At 34.5% G+C, this 19,271-nt stretch overlaps 1 protein-coding gene and 1 pseudogene across 21 annotated transcripts in view; one reads left to right on the plus strand and one right to left on the minus strand.

Moving 5' to 3' along the window:
* LOC106875793 (uncharacterized) overlaps positions 1 to 19,271 on the minus strand; it is an 848,542-nt gene that overhangs the window by 262,330 nt on the left and 566,941 nt on the right. The gene's annotated exons all lie outside the window — the stretch shown is intronic.
* On the plus strand, positions 12,094 to 13,051 carry LOC149135675 (protein GVQW3-like; annotated as a pseudogene).

Below are 19,271 nucleotides of genomic sequence, written 5' to 3' on the forward strand. Positions count from 1 at the left end.
ATATTATATATATATATATATATATATATATATATATATATATATATTTATATATAATGATAGAGAGTAAAGTGACTGGTACATTCTCAAAATTTATTTTCTTTTATTTTACAATGTCATACAGAATATATTTTTATGGTTCCAATGATCTGCACATGTTTAAACTGCGCAGTGAATGGTCTTTGAACCAGCTTGACTTGAAGACCCTGAATGAAGCTACACAGAAAATTATGCCTGGTTGCATATGCAACTGCTCATACTCTGTGCAGTTTAAACATGTGTAGGTCATTGTAACCGTAAAAATATGGTGTATGACATTGTAAAATAATAGGAAGTAAATTTTGAGAATGTACCAGTCTCCATATTCTGTGTCCTGATTATTGCAAATATCCACTCTGGATAATATTACCAGCCAGTGAAGTGAACATGGAATTACCCATTGGAAGAATTTGCAGCATGAGTGACAACTCCTAGTAGTCATGGACATTAAATACTAATCAATGCAGTTAGCCATAATCTGGAACATAACTGAGAGCTACCACGGTATCCACCTGGATAATATATCTCTCTAAATTCTCTCTCTCTCTCTCTCTCTCTCTCTCTCTCTCTCACACACACACACACACACACACAAATACACATGCATATATATTTATGTGTTATAGGATATATATAATCACAGTAGGGAATATTGAAAGTATGCTTGTATATTGGCTAAAGGCTGAGCATTTCATATCTGGCACTGAAGCTGCAATAAGTCTTCATCCAGACGCTTAACCCTCAATGTTATAGTCTACCAAACTATAAACAGGTAGGTGCGTTTAATTGCTATAAGCAAGAGAGACATTGCTGTGTATTTCACTAATGATAGTGTAATGGATTAAACCTTCCCATATACTAAAAGAAAGCGATGGAATACTACACTCACATCTGGGAAGATGCTGCTGCAACACATATGCTTCCTAGGTCACATCCAAAATAAAGATTGGCATGATGTTACTCAGTAACATATCAGCCTCTTTTTACTTCCAGATGTACTCTCTCTTCATTTTGCTTATTCAGTTGCTACAACAATGAACTCTGCTTCTCACAGCTGGTTGAGCTATCAACACTCAGGCCTTCTCTTCTTCTCATACATATTGTGTTCCCTATACCCAAACCAGAACATTCACAGAGATCATCCGTTTAGAATTCTTTCCTGTTCATGTTTCTCCTGCAGCCATCAATTTCGATTTCTTGAAGAAGAATATCAATTACTTAGTTTCACCTGTCTTGGAGGGTCTGTGAAGACAATGGCTACAGTCTCCTTCTCCAGATAAATCATTAAACAAATTAGTAAAATCTTTCCTAGAAAATGGACACTTCCTTTGAAGTCAATTAGAACTAATGACAACTGATAGCCACTTCTGATGACAGTAAAATTTAAATAATGGATTATATTTTCCACATTTTTTGGGAGATAAACAACATAATTTAAGAAATAAAACAAAAAAAAAAAAAAATTAGAACTGCAGAGAATGACAAATTACTGGATACACCTGTAATATGTACTACTCTTATAAGCAATCAAAATAAAATGATTTATGAGAATGAAGAAATTTGGAGGAATAAATGTCAATATTAGAGTGATCGGCAGGTAAGATAAGCAAACAATAGGAAAAAATAACTAGACAGTTAATTTAATTTTGTTTAAAAGGAAATTATTATAAGAATGAGAATGAACGAAAAGAAATTTATTGTTCTGTGTCATTAAAATGTTTATAGATATAATGATGCTACACTCAAGATACCATTTTAGAAATAGTGTCAGTGAAGAATAATAGTCATCATCCTTTTTATATCTATTTTTTTTTCCATGCTAGCAGGTGTTACTGAATCTATGTAACAGAATTTTTCTTTGATTTTGATCATGTCACCTCATTATGAATATTTAATGGTTTCTAATCTTCTCTAAAGCCTTATTACTTGAGAATTACTTAGAATACACATGAGATGCTAAATGTAAGCATAACACTGCATATGCACTTTTCTGCTTATATGTGGTTTCACCTACAAGCACATATAATTGAAAACATGAATATATTTTACTAAATAGACTGTACATTCAAATCTTCTAATACTGCAAGGTTCCATACTTTTGATAGTATTAATAAATACATACCACTCCAGTAATTCATTGAAGTCTGCTGACTTATCTAATTCATAATTGAATGGGGGGTGGGGTGGAATAAGCAGAAATCTATTAAAAGGAATAAAAATATGCAAAACTAAAGATCTAAAAGCATCTATACAAACAAGGTAATATTTATGAGGAAATAGCAAAATCTGCCCCATAATAAATATGAATATATTCAGCAACCAGTAAATGTCATTTTTCACACTTCCAAAATGTTTCTGAGCAAGGAAAATTATCGTTTGTGAGGCCTTTAAACATTAACAACAGCAGGTTATGTTTGTAATCTTTGGAATGTATAAAGAAATCAATAACTTTGGATAATGTAATCAAGTTAAGATAGAAATATTATAACATGTCTACTCTTTCAGATACTTTACAATATTGATGGGAATTCATTGCACTGAACATTGTCAATATTTTAATTCAGGATACATACACCCATATAAGAGGGTTATGAATTTGTCAACCTTATCTGATATGTAAGATATATGAATTGACCAACTATATTATATGACTGTTATTGGGAAACTGTAGACTATCATCACTTAGATATAAGAAATGGATATCATCAATTGAACTTCTGTGACCTAAAAATTACTCAAACTGAATACATTATTCTTCAAACCGATCTGAGATGAGGCTACATAAATTATCAATAGGTGTGGAATTGTGTGAGATGCTGCAATGTGGTAATCTGGGAATGTGCTGAATCTAGAACGCTTTGCATGCTGTGAAGAATTTGGTAGTGGTTGCAATATGAGCAAAGTGATATTAACTATTGTGTGATAAGAGTGTTTTATATATTCTCTAATTCATTGCTTTGAGTTTAGAGATGAGTGTTACAGCCATTTTGGTGTATCTGTGGTTTATGTTTTTTTCTTTTTATATCGAATATTTTGTGTGATATGGATGGATATGCAAATAATGTATGAAGGAGTGCTGAAAAGCTCCTGGCTTTGGGTAAAAGAAAATACAAGAGGATCAATTAATTATGATTTTATTCAACATATACCCTCTCAGATTTACACAATTGTTGCAGCGGTCCTTCAGTTTTTCTAAGCCCTGTAAAAGAACTTGGAAAGTTGGGCCTCCAATCAGGCCTTTCACAATACCCTTAAAGTGAGGACTTTTCAGCCCCACCCCATATATATGGTTAGTGATGTAAGAAAGTCATGAATATATTAATCATAATATATATAAGATATATATATATATATATATATATATATATACAAGGGTAAATCATGAGCACCTCCATCGCTAAAAATAGAAGTCAAAACACTTCTAAGCCACGGAAGAATCATGACTTAGAAGTGTGTTGACATCTATTTTTAGTGATGCAGCTGCTCATGCAGTGTCCTTGTATTTCATGCTCACTTTCCCTCCTCTTTTGACTTCACTGTGTCCCTGTCATTTTTTTTCTCACCACTCCTTATTTCTTCTGTCCCTCTGCCTCTACCTCTCTCTCTTCTCTCCTCACGTGACCGGTGTTCGGCCAAGCCTGACCTTTCTTTCTTGATTCGGCTGCTGTCCGTGCAACATCTATATTCTTCCCTGTGAAATTTTGTATCCCTGCTTTAAGGCTTTACTTCCACACACGCCAGCTTAATCTAATTCGTCCTTAGTCGAAAGACACCTGTTGTTATGTCCTGTTATTTGTATTTGTGTAACATTCTCCATTTTTTTCTGTTCTTGTTTTCGTATACATTCGCTGCTTTCATCCAAGGAACCTAATGCTCTTAGCTTAGTTTTTCCTTGGAGCTGGCCAGATTGGAGCAATCTCGAGTGTAACCAGCCGAAATTGCAAAGATAATCTGGAACTCGACTGAGGAAAGAAAACTCCGAATGACCCATCCTTGTTTTCTGTGTATTGTCTATCTGGATGTTTTGTTGTCCCTTTCTTGTATCAGCTAACTGTCTGGATGTTTTGCATTCTTGTCCCATTTTGTATTTTTATATATATATATCTTATATATATTTTATTAATTTGCCTGTACAGCTTGTGTTTGCAACCACCAGCAATGGTATTTTTAGAAGTACTATTGTTCTCATATTTATTAATCATAATATATGTATTGTTAAATCTCTGAGCGAGGTATTAACAGTAACTGCACGACAAGGTGAAGTATATTTGCCACTTAAATGTGGCTGACCCTAAGGGTGGATGTTACTGTTGCTTTTAGCCCCAGGAGAACATCTCCTCCAGCTGGCTATCGACACACATTTGTGTTTTGTCTATATTTGCAAAGGGAAGTCATCCTTCCCATCTTGATCTGTGATACGTACGGATTCGAGTTTCTGGGTATTTACCCGTCTCCAGCGTATGACAACCGCCGACCTTCGATGCGAAAGACATTACTTTGCAAATATATATATAACTTTCTCCAGTGAAATTATTCACTGATCTCGAAAAAGTGTATTATTTATGAAAAACCCTGATTTTATTTGGCTATTCATTTCTGGGCCACAAGGATCCATAGAGTTGACACTCAGATCCAATTTTAAAAGCACTAAGAGGAAGAGAGATGAATCTGTCTCTAAATAGTGTAAGACCATGTCAGTTATTTTCCAATGTTCTATCCAAAGGACAATGGAAAACCAAGGCAGTGTTTCCTGTACAATGAATTGAATTAGCACTGTAAGATGATTCTAGCCAGAACTGCTTACAGTAATGGCTATAGAGCCACACAGAATGATTATGTCAACAGTAGCACTTGTATGTATAAAGTTAGAGGTACTGACTATGCTATCAATAACAGCTACTTAAAACTTGAAGTATTGACTGCACCATTAGTAATACACACTTAAAACTTGATGGGTTCAACCTTTGTGTTCTGGCAATGGATGCAATTTGTATCCTGTCATTGTGTTCATTGCCAAAACACTTAACTCTTGACGAGTCTAAGAAATTATCATTAGTAGTGTAATCAGTCCATCTAGCTCTACATCTTGCTCCAAGTAGGTATCAGTGATAGTATAGTCAGCCCATCTCATTCTACATATATATTACTGAGAGTATAAACCCAAAATGCTCTAAGAAGATACCACTGATGATTAGGTAGTCCATCTAGCTTTATGTAGGGGTTACTGGTTGTATGGTCAGTCCATCCAACTAAGTTGGAGTCACTGAACGTATTGTCTATTTAACTCCAAGTAGATACTACAACTGATTTAATCAGTCCATCTAGTTTTAAGTAGAAACCAACATTGATATAGTCTGTCTATCACTTTAATAGGGTATTTAAGTTTAATTTCTCACACAGAAAACACTGTTTGTAATTGCTAATGCCCTCTGCCAGGGGTAGCAGCAACTTTTACCCACTTAATGTTTTTGAAACTGAAATTACATGCTAATTTTGAAAGCACTACATCAACACAGTTATTTTTATTTCCACAATATAACCAGAATTCTTAATCATGAATCTATATGATATTACTTCTTCATGACCAATAAAGTAAGACGTGAACAACACAGTAACAGAATGACTTACAAATATATTGGAAAGTCCTATATATTACAGGTAAATATTACAATTCCTTAAATTGTATACATATTTATTCAAATATTATAAACTCGGTAATTTTGATACTGTATATTCATTCTGTCACATATACCTGTCCTTTCCACAAGCATTTGTGATCTACAGAGCCATTGCATGTCTCCAGGTTGTACAGTACACTAGCCAAATACAAAAAGCCTTTTCTGTGGTTGCAATTGAAATCAACATTACAAGCTAATGAATTATTTGCTAATTTTGCAACACAACTACAATTCACTAGAGCACTTAAATCCCAATGCTTTCATATCTACTGGGAGCTAGGTGGTCCTGACTTTTAATGGTTAAAAGTCTAAACCACAAACTCAACTCCATATCAGTGGTTGGGATGCAAAACATTAACCTGTTGGTTCTGGCATCCATGCTCTCATAATTTACATCTAGAATGAAACAAAAAGATTTTGTGAGAAATTGAATGGCTAAGAGAATAACTAACTAGATTCTGAGCTTGTGATTTATGAATTCTTAATCTGACTAAAAATGATTAATAGCTTCTCACTTAATTTTAAATTCATTAATCTGGTAAGATAGGCATGGACTGCACAGGCTTGACTGATATAAAATTTTATGTTATCTCATCTAACTTCTCACAAATGTTAGTTCGTTAGTAGGATTAATAAGCCAGTTACTATATAAAAAAAAGATACTTGGCTCATAGGAGTGTGCTTTCAATAGAATTCACTCTATTACAAGAATCACATCAGATCCTAGTTAAAGCATAACACAGTTGCTCTAATAAACCTCTTGGAGAGTAGCAATGACAGTCAAAGGTATTAGTGGTAAAATTGTCAGAGAGTAAAGGGCTCTGAATTCATGAGAAATGGCTAAGGATATTGTCCAGCCAGCAGGGTATTAACAACAAAAACTTCTCCATTCCTCTAAACCCAAATATTCTTTTTACTGTTTGCTGAATTCCTTAAGCCAATAGTTGTTTGATTATCTCTCATTTCTTTGATTATCTCTCATTTCTTTGATTATCTCTCATTTCTTTGATTATCTCTTCATTTAGTATAGTAATATTATAGCACTTCTCTTAAATCCTAATCTGCAATAATTTTAATGTGCATAACTCTTCTTGACAATCTTATACGGGTAAACCAACACTATTATGGTAGGGTTGATTTCTTTGATATCCTTGACTGCCTGCATCTCTTAGTATCTTCAGTTGCCTGCATTATTGCTTGACACATCACTCACCCTCTCTGAACAATCTTGGTTTCTTTGTTTCTTCTGAACACAGTCTTTTCTGTTTTGACCAATATTAGATTGTTTAACCACTATCTAACCAAGACACTCCATTCCACACGTTCCTACAGCATACACAACTACTACCCTTTAAGTCTGTAAGCTGACTGGAGCATATTTAAAGGTAGAAATCTTGCACAATACTCATCTCTGAATATGAACAAAATTCAGCTAAAAGCATCTTCTTTCAAGGCCAGAAATATTCCAGCCCTGATCAGTTGTTCCTCTTTAAAAGCTCAAGTATTAATCATATTACAATGCTGCACAAATCATAGACCACATTTAAAAAAAAAATGTCATCCAACTGTTTGGCAAAACTTTAACTCACTAATACATCATAATCTCTGGACTTAATCTTCTCTTTATCTCTTCTGCTGCTTCTATAATGGATTCTTATTTTCTAAACTGCAAACTATTTCCTCATACTATTTCTGCCTCAAGCCCCTCCAAAACATCTAACTCTTCTTTTCATCCCAACTTTATTTCAGTTCTTATTCTTATTCCTTAGAACAGTAACCCTCAGGAATTGTCTGTTTGTCCACAGTTTCCTCACAGGCATCATTCAACTTATAAAAGTTTGAGTTCAATGTCAACTGTCCAGCCTCACTAATCTAGAAGGGCCTACAAATGCTATGGAAGTTTACCTTTCTCAGATAGCTATAGAATTACAAAAATCTATTTGGTGTATAAAAAACTATGAACAATAAAGGATTATCTGAATAATTATTCTATCGATAAATAAATTACATCAAAGAATTTTTCCAAAATATAGTTTATAGACAAGCCAATAATTTTAATGCATCCTTTATTGTTAATTTATCAATCTATAAACTACATGGAAGGAAAATTCTAGTATATTACATCCATAAATACATCAGCAACATTACAAGATATTCAAATATGTTGGTGACACATTGTATGTCTATAACATGGTGCTACAAGAATGCATGAATGCCCTGTATAACACGATAGGTGTATACAGTATTCCCGTATCTATTTTTATAGGGTTTTGTAGCCTCAAACAAGTTATGAATTGATCCTGTCTTATGGTGTTATATGATTATATAGTGTACTCCTATGTCATGATGTTGAATCACATTGCTATAGGGTTTCCCACACCATGGTAATTAGGCTATTCTCTGCCATCAGCAATATCAGAAGATATTCAGTCATTCTCAAATACTAAATATATTTTGCAACATTGCATTTTTTCTGATTCTCATTGATTGGTAGAGTTCTTTTAGCAGACAGTCATTTGGTTGCTACCAACATTATCTAGAATTATACCTCAGTAGCAGTCTTCTGTAGTAGTAATCCTCTAAAATACTACTACAGTGGAATACTACCAACGTATCTCGAGAGTAGAATCCTTCAACAATGACATCACTGTATACTAATATCACAACTGTGGCACCATTTTATAATGACATCACTCAATAGTAGCACAACTCTAAAATAGCCATTTTTGCATGCGTGCGCACGCACGCGCACGCACACACACACACATGTATGGTATCCCCCAATGTACATTAACAAATGTACATAAGAGACAATCATAATAACACTACTATTACTATATAATTCAATATATTTGATATCAATGCTGCAGTGGCATTATATAACAGAGATTCTGAATATTCTATGTTTTTCTTTTTAATTCTAATTACTTTAAGAAAATATCACATACAAGTACGTTAGCAGTATAGAATTTGGAACTTTATGTTTCTGAGTCTAAAACTTTAATGCTACTTTGATTATTAATACACTACTTTTTAAACATAGGAATACATAATAAAAGTGTCAGGTATTCCTGGCTATACAAATGACCCCAGAATGGATTCAAACTAGGAACCTTTATCTCTAAAGTAAGGTCAGCAATAGCTTCATTCATTAAGGTGGTGAGCTGGCAGAATCGTTAGCACGTCAGGCAAAATGCTGAGTGGCATTTCACCCATCTTGACCGTCTGAGTTCAAATTCTACCAAGGTCAACTTTGCTTTTCATTCTTTCAGGGTTGATGAAATAAGTATAGTTGAGCATTGAGGATGGAGTGGGTGGGGAGGTCGATGTAATTGACTTAGCCCCTTCCCTAGAATTGTTGGTCTTGTGCCAAAATTTGAAACCAGTATCTTCACCCACTAAACTCTTGATTTATGTACATAGCCTTCATTGAGAAATATAAGTTTCTAGTTCAAATCCAGTCTGTGGTCACACACACATATATATATATATCCAGTAATACGACATCTGGAGTCAATCAGGAGTTAAATCAATCGGAGATTGAACAGATAGAAATGGAGTCTAGGTGTAAATATTGTAAATATACTTTCAGAGGTTCATAGTCCAGAATATTATATTCTTTTATATTTGGGGCTTAAATTAAAATATAGTATTTTTAGAAATTAAGGAAATCTCATCAACTCACACAACATTTCTGATTCACCATTTAATGTCTATTTTCCTTGCTGGCATGGGTTGGATGATTTGAATGGAGCTGGCCAACTGGAGAGCTGTACTAGGCTCCAATTGTCTGTTTTGGCATGGCTTCTATGATTGGATGTCCTTCTTAATGTCAAACATTTTAAATGTAGTGGGTACTTTTTATGTTGTACTAGAACCAGTGCTATTACATATCAGCATGGGTAATTTTTAAATGACATCAGCACAGATGCTCTTAAGTAACGCTGGCATGGGTACTTTTCATGCGATACCAGCATGGGTGCTTTTTTTATGTGGCAAAAAAAAAAAATGTTCTCAAAATACAGCATGTTTTGAAATCTGACCAAAGCCACATGCGTAATTCAAACTAAACCCCTTACAATTTATATTCAAAACACTTAAGCTTTTGTTTTTCTAAACACTTCATTGTAATTCTAAATACTGAAACAAGACTTTGATGTTGACTTATTTCATTACCAGATGGAATGCAAAACTTCTTTAATCTATTTTCTTTTGGAATTAATTTCTACATTGCTGGAATATCTATAGAACATTATTGCGTTGACTGAGAGATAGTTCTAGTGCTACAAAAAAATTACACTAAAATACACTAATGGTTTATATCTGCTCTAGTCCTGACAGGAATCTGATATCTATAGTTTTTGATATCCAATTAGGAATTTGATATTCGGTTATTTTCTAGTCATGTAAATACTATATTTCCAATTTTGCTTTCAATATAACATTGGTGTATACTCTTTGACAACTAAAGAAGTTATAAAGAATAGTAATAATAATTGTATCTTGTTTTTAAAGTTAACAACAGTATGTGACAGACTACCAGAAGACAATAATAATTAAGAATCATTGGAGGACAGTGGTTCTGTAACTACCAGTGAACCTAGGTCATTGATGATAGAAAAGAATAAGTAACACATATATCATCATTACTGATGTAAGTACAAGTTTCACTTGATAGATGATGATGGTGGTTATTTAGGGAAAGATATAGTATAGTTGTGCATTGATCGAGTAAGGCTGATAAGGCCTGTCTGTGAAATGAACAAAATAGAGATATAGGTAAGGAAAAAAAAAAATTACAATGGAAGAAGAAAGGTTGACATGTGTGCATGGGTGTGTGAGTGTGTGTGTGCGTATACATACATATATATTTATTTATATATACATATATATGTGTGTGTATATATATATATATAAATAAGCAACACGGATTTCAAAGGTGATTGCAGTACACACGTTTCATGCTACTTCAATTTATTTAAGTAATGCGAGCATTACCTTAAATGCAATATGAAGAGCAATCTTCAGCTGCACGAAAATGCAGAAAATTACTGTAGAAAAGACATATTATAAATGTGGCAACATTTCAAATCCAAGTGGGAGAGAGAATACATAAAAATCCAAATGTGAGGAAGAATACATAAGTCCATCTTGACATAACCGAGTCTATCATTGGCAAATGTTGAAATCTGTGCCAAACTTCTACATTGGATTGAGTATTTCCTGGTGAATAGAACACAACATGTTGTGGTCGATGGAGTCCACTCAAGTCCAACAAAAGTCACCAGTGGTGTCCCTCAGGGGACTGTCTTCGGCCTGCTCTTCTTTATAATCGACATAAATGACCTTTCCAACATCGTAAATCACTGCAAAGTGAAAATATTTGCTGATGACACTAAGCTCCAGCAAATCATCAATGAAGAAGACCAAACTCAACTCCAGTCTGATCTACATGCAGTGAGTCAAAGGGCAGACAAAAACAAAATGCAACTAAACGAGGGAAAATTTGAGCTGATGCACTTTGGAAGAAAGACTATACCAAAAATAGCCATACTCTCTTCCTTCAGGGGAAACGCTCACAGCATCTAATAATATCGGAAACCTAGAAGTAATTGTTGACAACAATCTCAGTTGGAGTGCCCACATCAATAATAAGGTCGATATAGCTCATAGGATGAGCTCCTGGATCTTAAGAACTTTCTGGTCCAGAGAACAAGGTGTCATCATTCTACTTTTCTCCTTTGTGTGGCCACACCTCGAATACTGCTTCCCCCTGTGGTCTCCCCATACAAAACAAAACATCTCGAAAATTGAATCACCCCAGAGGGCACTCACTAAATGAATTATAAATCTCTCTTTCTCTCTATCTCTCTGTGTATATATACATATACATACACACACACACACACACACACACACACACACACACACACACACACATATATATATATATATATATATATATATATATATATATATATATATTCTTTTACACATTTCAGCTCTAAGGCTGTGGTCATGCTGGAGCACCACCAGTAAAGAGATGATCATTCCCATGCTGGGGATTGAACCCAGGCTGCCTAGGTGAAAGCCAAGAATCCTAATCACTAGACCACAGACACATTTCATCCATCTTTACATTCTGAGTTCAAATTCCACCGGGGTCTACTTTGCTTGTCATCCTTTTGGGGTCAATAAATTAAGTACCAGTGAAACACTGGAGTCAATGTATTCAACTAGTCCCCTTCATCTAAATTTCAGGCCTTGTCCCTATAGCAGAAATGATTATTATTATTATTATTATTATTATTATTATTAAGGTGATGAGCTGGCAGAATTGTTAGCACATTGGAAAAAATGCTTAGTGGTATTTCGTTTGACGATACGTTTGAAGTTCAAATGCAGCTGGGGTCGATTTTGCCTTTCATTATTTTGGGGTTGATAAAATAAGTACCAGTTGAGCACTGGTATTGATATAATCAACTTGACCCCTTCCCCGAAATTACTGGCCTAGTACGAAAGCTTTAAATCATTATTATTATTATTATTATAATTATTACAAGGGGGTGCTGAAAAGTTACTGGCCTTAAGGGTATCATGAGAAGGTAGTGCTATTACCTTTACAGGGGAGATAGGACAACTATTTAGGAGAAGATATGCAAAAAATCATGATGGTATGCAATATATCTTTCTCTGTTTTTTGGAGATTTTATGCAACATGGCAACTCCTACAGTGGATTTTGGTAAAATTGAAGCACAGGCAGTCAGGGAGTTCCCCTTTTGCAAGGCAAAGGAGCAGCAGAAATACGTAATGAGATGAAGGAAGTCTTGAAGGATGGATACCCATCTTACTCCACAGTGAAAATCTGGGTGTCAGAGTTTTGGACTGGTCATTTTGAGGTCACAGATAAACCTTGTCAGGACGGCCAACTTCTGTGACCACTGAGGACAAAGCTGACACTGTGCACATCATGGTTTTTGAGGGCCGCTGTATTGCAGCTAAAGTCATAGCTGAGACTCTGGAGATTTCCTGATAAAGATTTGGCCACATCATTCACAACATTCTGGACACAAGAAAGCTTTCCACAAAATGGATGCCAAAATGCCTGAATACAAATAAGAAGTGCATCAGAATGACAACATCAAAGGCGACTTTCGACCAGTTTACGGTGGGAAAGATTAATTTTATGGCGTATTTAGTCACCATGGATGAAATTTGGCCTCATCATTATGATACCCAGACCAAGCAGCAAAGCAATCGATGGAGTGGTACCACAGTGGTTTACTGAATTCCAAGAAGTTTTGGATCCAGAAATCAACTGGAAATATTCTGGTTTCAGTGTTCTTTTGACAAAGATGGAGTGCAGCTCATGAAATATCAGCCAAAGGGTTGCACCATCAAGGTAGAATACTACATGTTGCTGTTGGATGAACTGCATAGAACTTTGAAGCAGAAACGCAATGGAAAGCTGAGCTGTAGTATCCTGTATACTGAGCTGTAGTATCCTATATATATATATATATATATATATATATATATATATATATATATATATATATATATATATGTACATATATGCATATATACATACATATATGTATGTGATGGCTTATCTGAGTATCCAGCTGTAAAAATCAAAGTAAAGATAAACATGTATGTATGTATATACATACATATATATATATATATATATATATATATATATATATATATATATATATATATATATATATATATATATATATATATATTCATGTATGATCATAGGCAGTATCTTCTAAGTTCATCAAAGCAAGATATTAAAATATTTAATATCTTTCTCTCTTACATACACACAGACACACATTTAAGCATATTCCTATATACTGGTATCTGTTTAGCAATTCCAATATAATGTTGAAAGTTTCTCTTTAATCTCTTGATCTTTAAATGGATTTTCAAATGTGCCATGCTGTTTCTGAGTGTCAACGACATATTGAGTTGTGATAGTGTAGGAATGAATGGAGATACTGCTATCCAAGTCTTGCAAGAAACATCATATTATTTACCACCCGACAACCCTTATCCTACACAAAAGAAATGAACTTCAATGTGTGAGTGTGTGTGTTTATATATATATATATATAATACATATAAAGGGGTGCTGGAAAGTTCCTGGCTTTAAGGGCATCACAAAAGGCCTGATTGGAGGCCCAATCTTTCGAGTTCTTTTACTGGACTTAGAAAAAGTGAAGGACTGCTGCAATAAGTGTGTGAATCTGAGAGGGGAATATGTTGAATAAAATCATAATTAACTGATCTGCCTGTATTTTCTTTTACTTAAACACACACACACACACACACACACACATATATACATGTGTATATATATATATATATACATCATCATCATCATCATCGTTTAATGTCCGCTTTCCAAGCTAGCATGGGTTGGACGATTTGACTGAGGACTGGTGAACCGGATGGCTACACCAGGCTCCAATCTGATTTGGCAGAGTTTCTACAGCTGGATGTCCTTCCTAACGCCAACCACTCTGAGAGTGTAGTGGGTGCTTTTACGTGCCACCGGCACGAAGGCCAGTCAGGTGGTACTGGCAACGGCCATGCTCAAAATGGTGTATTTTATGTGCCACCTGCACAGGAGCCAGTCCAGCGGCACTATATCATCAGTGTATTACATATCTGAAAAAGAAGCACACTGTAAAGCATAGAGCAATAATGTATTTATATGTCTGGTCATAGAGTAACCAATTGTTTCACATCCATATGTATGTAATTATGTATGTATATGTATTCATGTATCTATGTAATAGGGATTCAATTGTACAACCTTAACAATGTCTCTTTAATCATTTAGAATCTACCAGTAAACATATAATGAATATAATTATTTAATGTGCAAACGTAAATAGTTTGTTATACATTAGGTATGTGTATTACTCAATTATTTGATGTAGTAGTGTAGCAGAATTAAATTGAAAGGAACAGAATTTGAAAAACAGAAAAAGAACAACCTGAAAGTTATATGAGCGTGTTTAGTCAATAATTGCAAGAAACTTCAAAGCAAACAGAATGGATTTATTTAGCTGACACACTGTTTTACTTGCTAATTTGACACCACTTAATGAGATAGAATAGATATTCCATAACACAAAGAAGTGAGTCAACCTCCTCAGGTAATAAGATTCTAGTCTGATGTTGGCATCCAACAGTTGACATCAGAGAAATCATAGGCCGGTAGTGTCTTTGAACAAGGAATAATAGAGAGGTGAGAGAAGAGAGTAAGAACTAAAAAAAAAAATATATAAATGGGCAAGAAAGATGGTAAGACAGAGAGCAAACGAGAGAAAACAAGTGGGGCAAATATATAAATATATATACACACACACATGTAAATATATACATACATATATATATATATATATGCATGTATGAATGTGTGTGTGTGTGTGTGTGTGTCTGCCAGTCATTTTGGCATACAACCATAGATAGCTTGGCTTCAGTCAGACCTCTTGCTTACAGAATGAATGTTGGCAAATCTGCTCTTCCTTTAAGAAACCTAGGGTATCAGGATGGCATGTTGGCTGTAATTTACATAATAAATTGTTTATTTGTGTGTGTGTGCATTAGTATGCATGCACCTCCCTCCATCCATCCAACCCTATGTACCTACCTATGTACTTACCTATCAACTTATTTATCTATCTATCTATCTATCTATCTATCTATCTATCTATCTATCTATCTATCTATCTATCTATCAATTTTTCTCAATCAACATCCATACATACATGTGTGTGTATGTTTGAGAGAGAGAATACATAAAGGGGGAGTGAAGGTTATTTTTCTTGCTTGTATTAGATTGAATTTCCTTTATTACAAGAGGAGGTAAGATTTGTGAAATACAATTGAAAGTAATTAAGGATATGAAGACAAAGAATGCTCTTGGTCCATCACGCATCATTGCCGAAATGCTTAAAATATATGATAGAGTGTGATATGGTTTAGTCACCCATATAGTTAAATCAGGTTGTACAGGAAGATATTATACTTAATAACTGGTATAGTAGCATTATAATCAGCTGTTACAAGGGTAAAGTAGATGCCTTAGATAAAAGTAATTACAGAGGTATCAAATTACTGGTCCAGTTCATGAAAGTCACAGAGAGAGTAATAGTCCAATTAATTAGAAACAGAGTTGGATTTGAAGAGATGCAGTTTGATTTTGTTCTGGGGAGAAGTACTATTGATGCCATCTTCCTGCTGCAGGAAAAGTATGTAGCTAAAATTATACCCTTGTATTTAACACTCATCAAGCTGGAGAAAGCTTTTGATAGAGTCCCTCACTTGGTGATCAGGTGGATTCTAAGGAAACCAGGGGTAGACAAATGGCTTGTGAGAGCCAAACAAGCCATGTACAAAGGTGCAGTCAGTAAGATGAGGGTTAGCTATGAATTCAGAGATGAATTTAGAGTACAGGTAGATTTGTTTTCAGGGCTTGGTTCTCAGTCCTTTCCGATTCACCATTGTCCTACTGACTATAACAGAATAATTTAAGACCAGCTGCCCTTAGAAACTACTATATATTGACAAACTCATTCTTATCAGAATCTGTAGTAGAATTAGAAAAGAAATTTCAGGTGTGGAAGTAAAACCTGAAATTAAAGGGCCTTAAAGTTAACCTAGCAAAGATCAAAGTTCTAGTAAAGTTAACCTAGCAAAGACCAAAGTTCTAGTAAGGAAGAAAGCAGACAACCACATCCTTCAGGAAACTGCTCTGCTCAATATGTAGGAAAGGTATGGACAGGAATCCCTAACAGTGTACAAGCTAAAGACACATGAAATTTGTAGTAGAAACACAGGAAGGCTAACAGAGAAATTAGTCTTTGTAAGCGGAAAATGCACAGGAGCAATGACCACTAAAGACACATCAATACTAGATTTCCACATATGCCTAGGAGGTTTCTTAGAGGTAGTTGTTTCTGTTACCCAGGTGACCTCATTCTCATCGCTTCTCACACTATTTTCCACTGATCACCCCATTTCTACGCTTTCAGTTATCTTTCCTTCTCCTCTAAGTTACATTTTAGGTCTACCATACCTTCTTTAACATCTCTCATATCTACTATCATTCTCAACATCCTCTTATATCTTCCCTCAATGCACTCCACACCACTGTCACACCACCACTCAATAACCACATTCATGAATGTCTGACCACCATCTCTGTCACTGTGCACTCCCCTCTTCTCACAACCTGCATATCATCTCCCAACTTTCCTTACTTTCCCACTGACAATCTGTCCATATTCTTCTCTCTGATACTCTCTTTCTTGTTCCTTGAGAGCAGACCCTGGCAACCTTGTCACCACTGTCTTTAACTTCTCTCCTCTTATTCCCCTCACCTTTATATAATGCTGTGTAGCTATGCATCTCCACTATAGAAAAACACCTGTGCTTGCCCCTCATCATACTTTAACCTTTCAACACCCATTCAGTTGAGATCACTTTTACTTGCCTTCTTTTGTCTTGCAAGTTACTTGGTGATCCCACAAGTGCCAGTTTCCTGAAAAAAGCATCCAGTACACACTGTAAAGTTAGGAAGGGCATCCAGCCCTAGAAACCATGCCAAAGCTGATACTGGAATTCACTAAGGCTCATCAGATCCTGTCATACTCTCCAGCCAATGCCAGTATGGGAAACAAACATTAAATGATGATAATAATGAAAAAATTGTGATAAAGTTTGAGTATCTTGGGCTTTAAAATAAACAATGCTACATACTTAGTAAGTTACTATTTATAGACAATGGTCAATGTTTATAGAGCAATGAGGCTTCTTCCTCAGATCTCCAGTTTAGAACCATGACCTAACCATATTGTTATAAAATGCACAAGCCAGTTACAAGAAATTAACACTGTCATCATAAAATGTATTAAAATCTGTGAACATGGTTCACCCATTCAGATCGCTGGCATATAACCAAATAATTGGTAAACTTGAAAGTAAATTTTGTGAAGATTTTGTCCAAATAATTTTGCTGAAGGTTCTAGAAACTTGACTGAATGTTATAAAAGTTGGGATATTAAACTCCCCACAAAAATTCCTCAGGTGCTACACATAACTCTGTAGGTGACCTACAGAGTTCTGTGTGATAAGGTGTTTTCAATTTTTCTATATATTCTATCTTTAACAACCATGAGTAATTTTTCATATAAATAACTAAAGTATTTTCAGCAATGGAAAGTTTTAACTATTACATTTACTATCTCTTATATGCTGTTTTATTTTAAATAATTGTACATGTGTAAAGCAAATCTTCTGAGTAATTAGAAAAATATGGAAACTTATATAAATATTAATGTAATCATTCTCACCTTCACATACAGCCCACCTAATATTGCGTTCAGCCAATGACGAGTTAATGACTAAGACCAACTAAAATTGAAACCAAACATGCATTATGCTAAATAATGTGAACATAGAGGAAAACAAACACAAAATCAGACATAGAGACCCATTATGAAACATGTTTGCATAAAAACATATGTATGCATCCACACACATACATATATGTTTATATCAGTATATACAGAAATTATGTATTCTATATTGCTATACAAATACACACACACAGACTCACTATATCATGTGTATGAAATTCTACTTATATGTATGTGTATATATGTGTGTGTGTGTGCGTATATATATGTATTTGTGTGTGTAAGTATATTTACACACACGCACATGGTGCACGTGCATGTGGTTGAGAAGTTTGCTTCTCAATCACAGTCTCAGGTTCAGTCCCACTGCACAGTACTTTGTACAAGTATTTACTGCTTTATTCCAAGGTGGCCAGTACCTTGGAAGTGAATATGGTAGATGGATATGGTACAAAGCCCATCTTGTGTGTGTGTGTGTGTGTGCGTGTGCGTGAATATTTACATTCTGTGCTACTCTGAAAAATCTTCGAACGTCAGATGAGGAGGTTTGATGACATTTCCCTATTAATAAATCTTTTGGTAATTACCCCTGACTAAATTAAAATCTTCCTTGTAAAACAGGTTGTAAAATCTATGCTTCAAATATATATATATATATATATATATATATATATATATAAAACAGCCGATGAGAATGTATATATATATATATATATATATATATATATATATATATATATATATATATATATATATATATATGTATATATATATATATATATATATATATATATATATATATATATATATATGTATATATATATAGTGAGAATTTACAAAAAAACAAGACAATGACGGGCGAGTAAATAACAAACAGGTGTATTAGTTTAATGCTCTGGAAGTGAGAAAGTCTTTTACGTTTCAAGCCTACGCTCTTTGACAGAAAGGAACACAGAAATAAACAGGGAGAAAAAATAGAAAAAGGTATAGTGGCTAGCAATCTATCATATATATACATATAACAGCCGCCGAGAATGTATCGTAGTTCTTCGCTCCAACATTTGAAACTCTGAGTACTATAACGACAACCTTTTATATAAAATGGAGGTG

The sequence above is a fragment of the Octopus bimaculoides genome, chromosome 5 (assembly GCF_046866305.1).
Source record: "Octopus bimaculoides isolate indiv1 chromosome 5, ASM4686630v1, whole genome shotgun sequence".
NCBI lineage: Eukaryota > Metazoa > Mollusca > Cephalopoda > Octopoda > Octopodidae > Octopus > Octopus bimaculoides.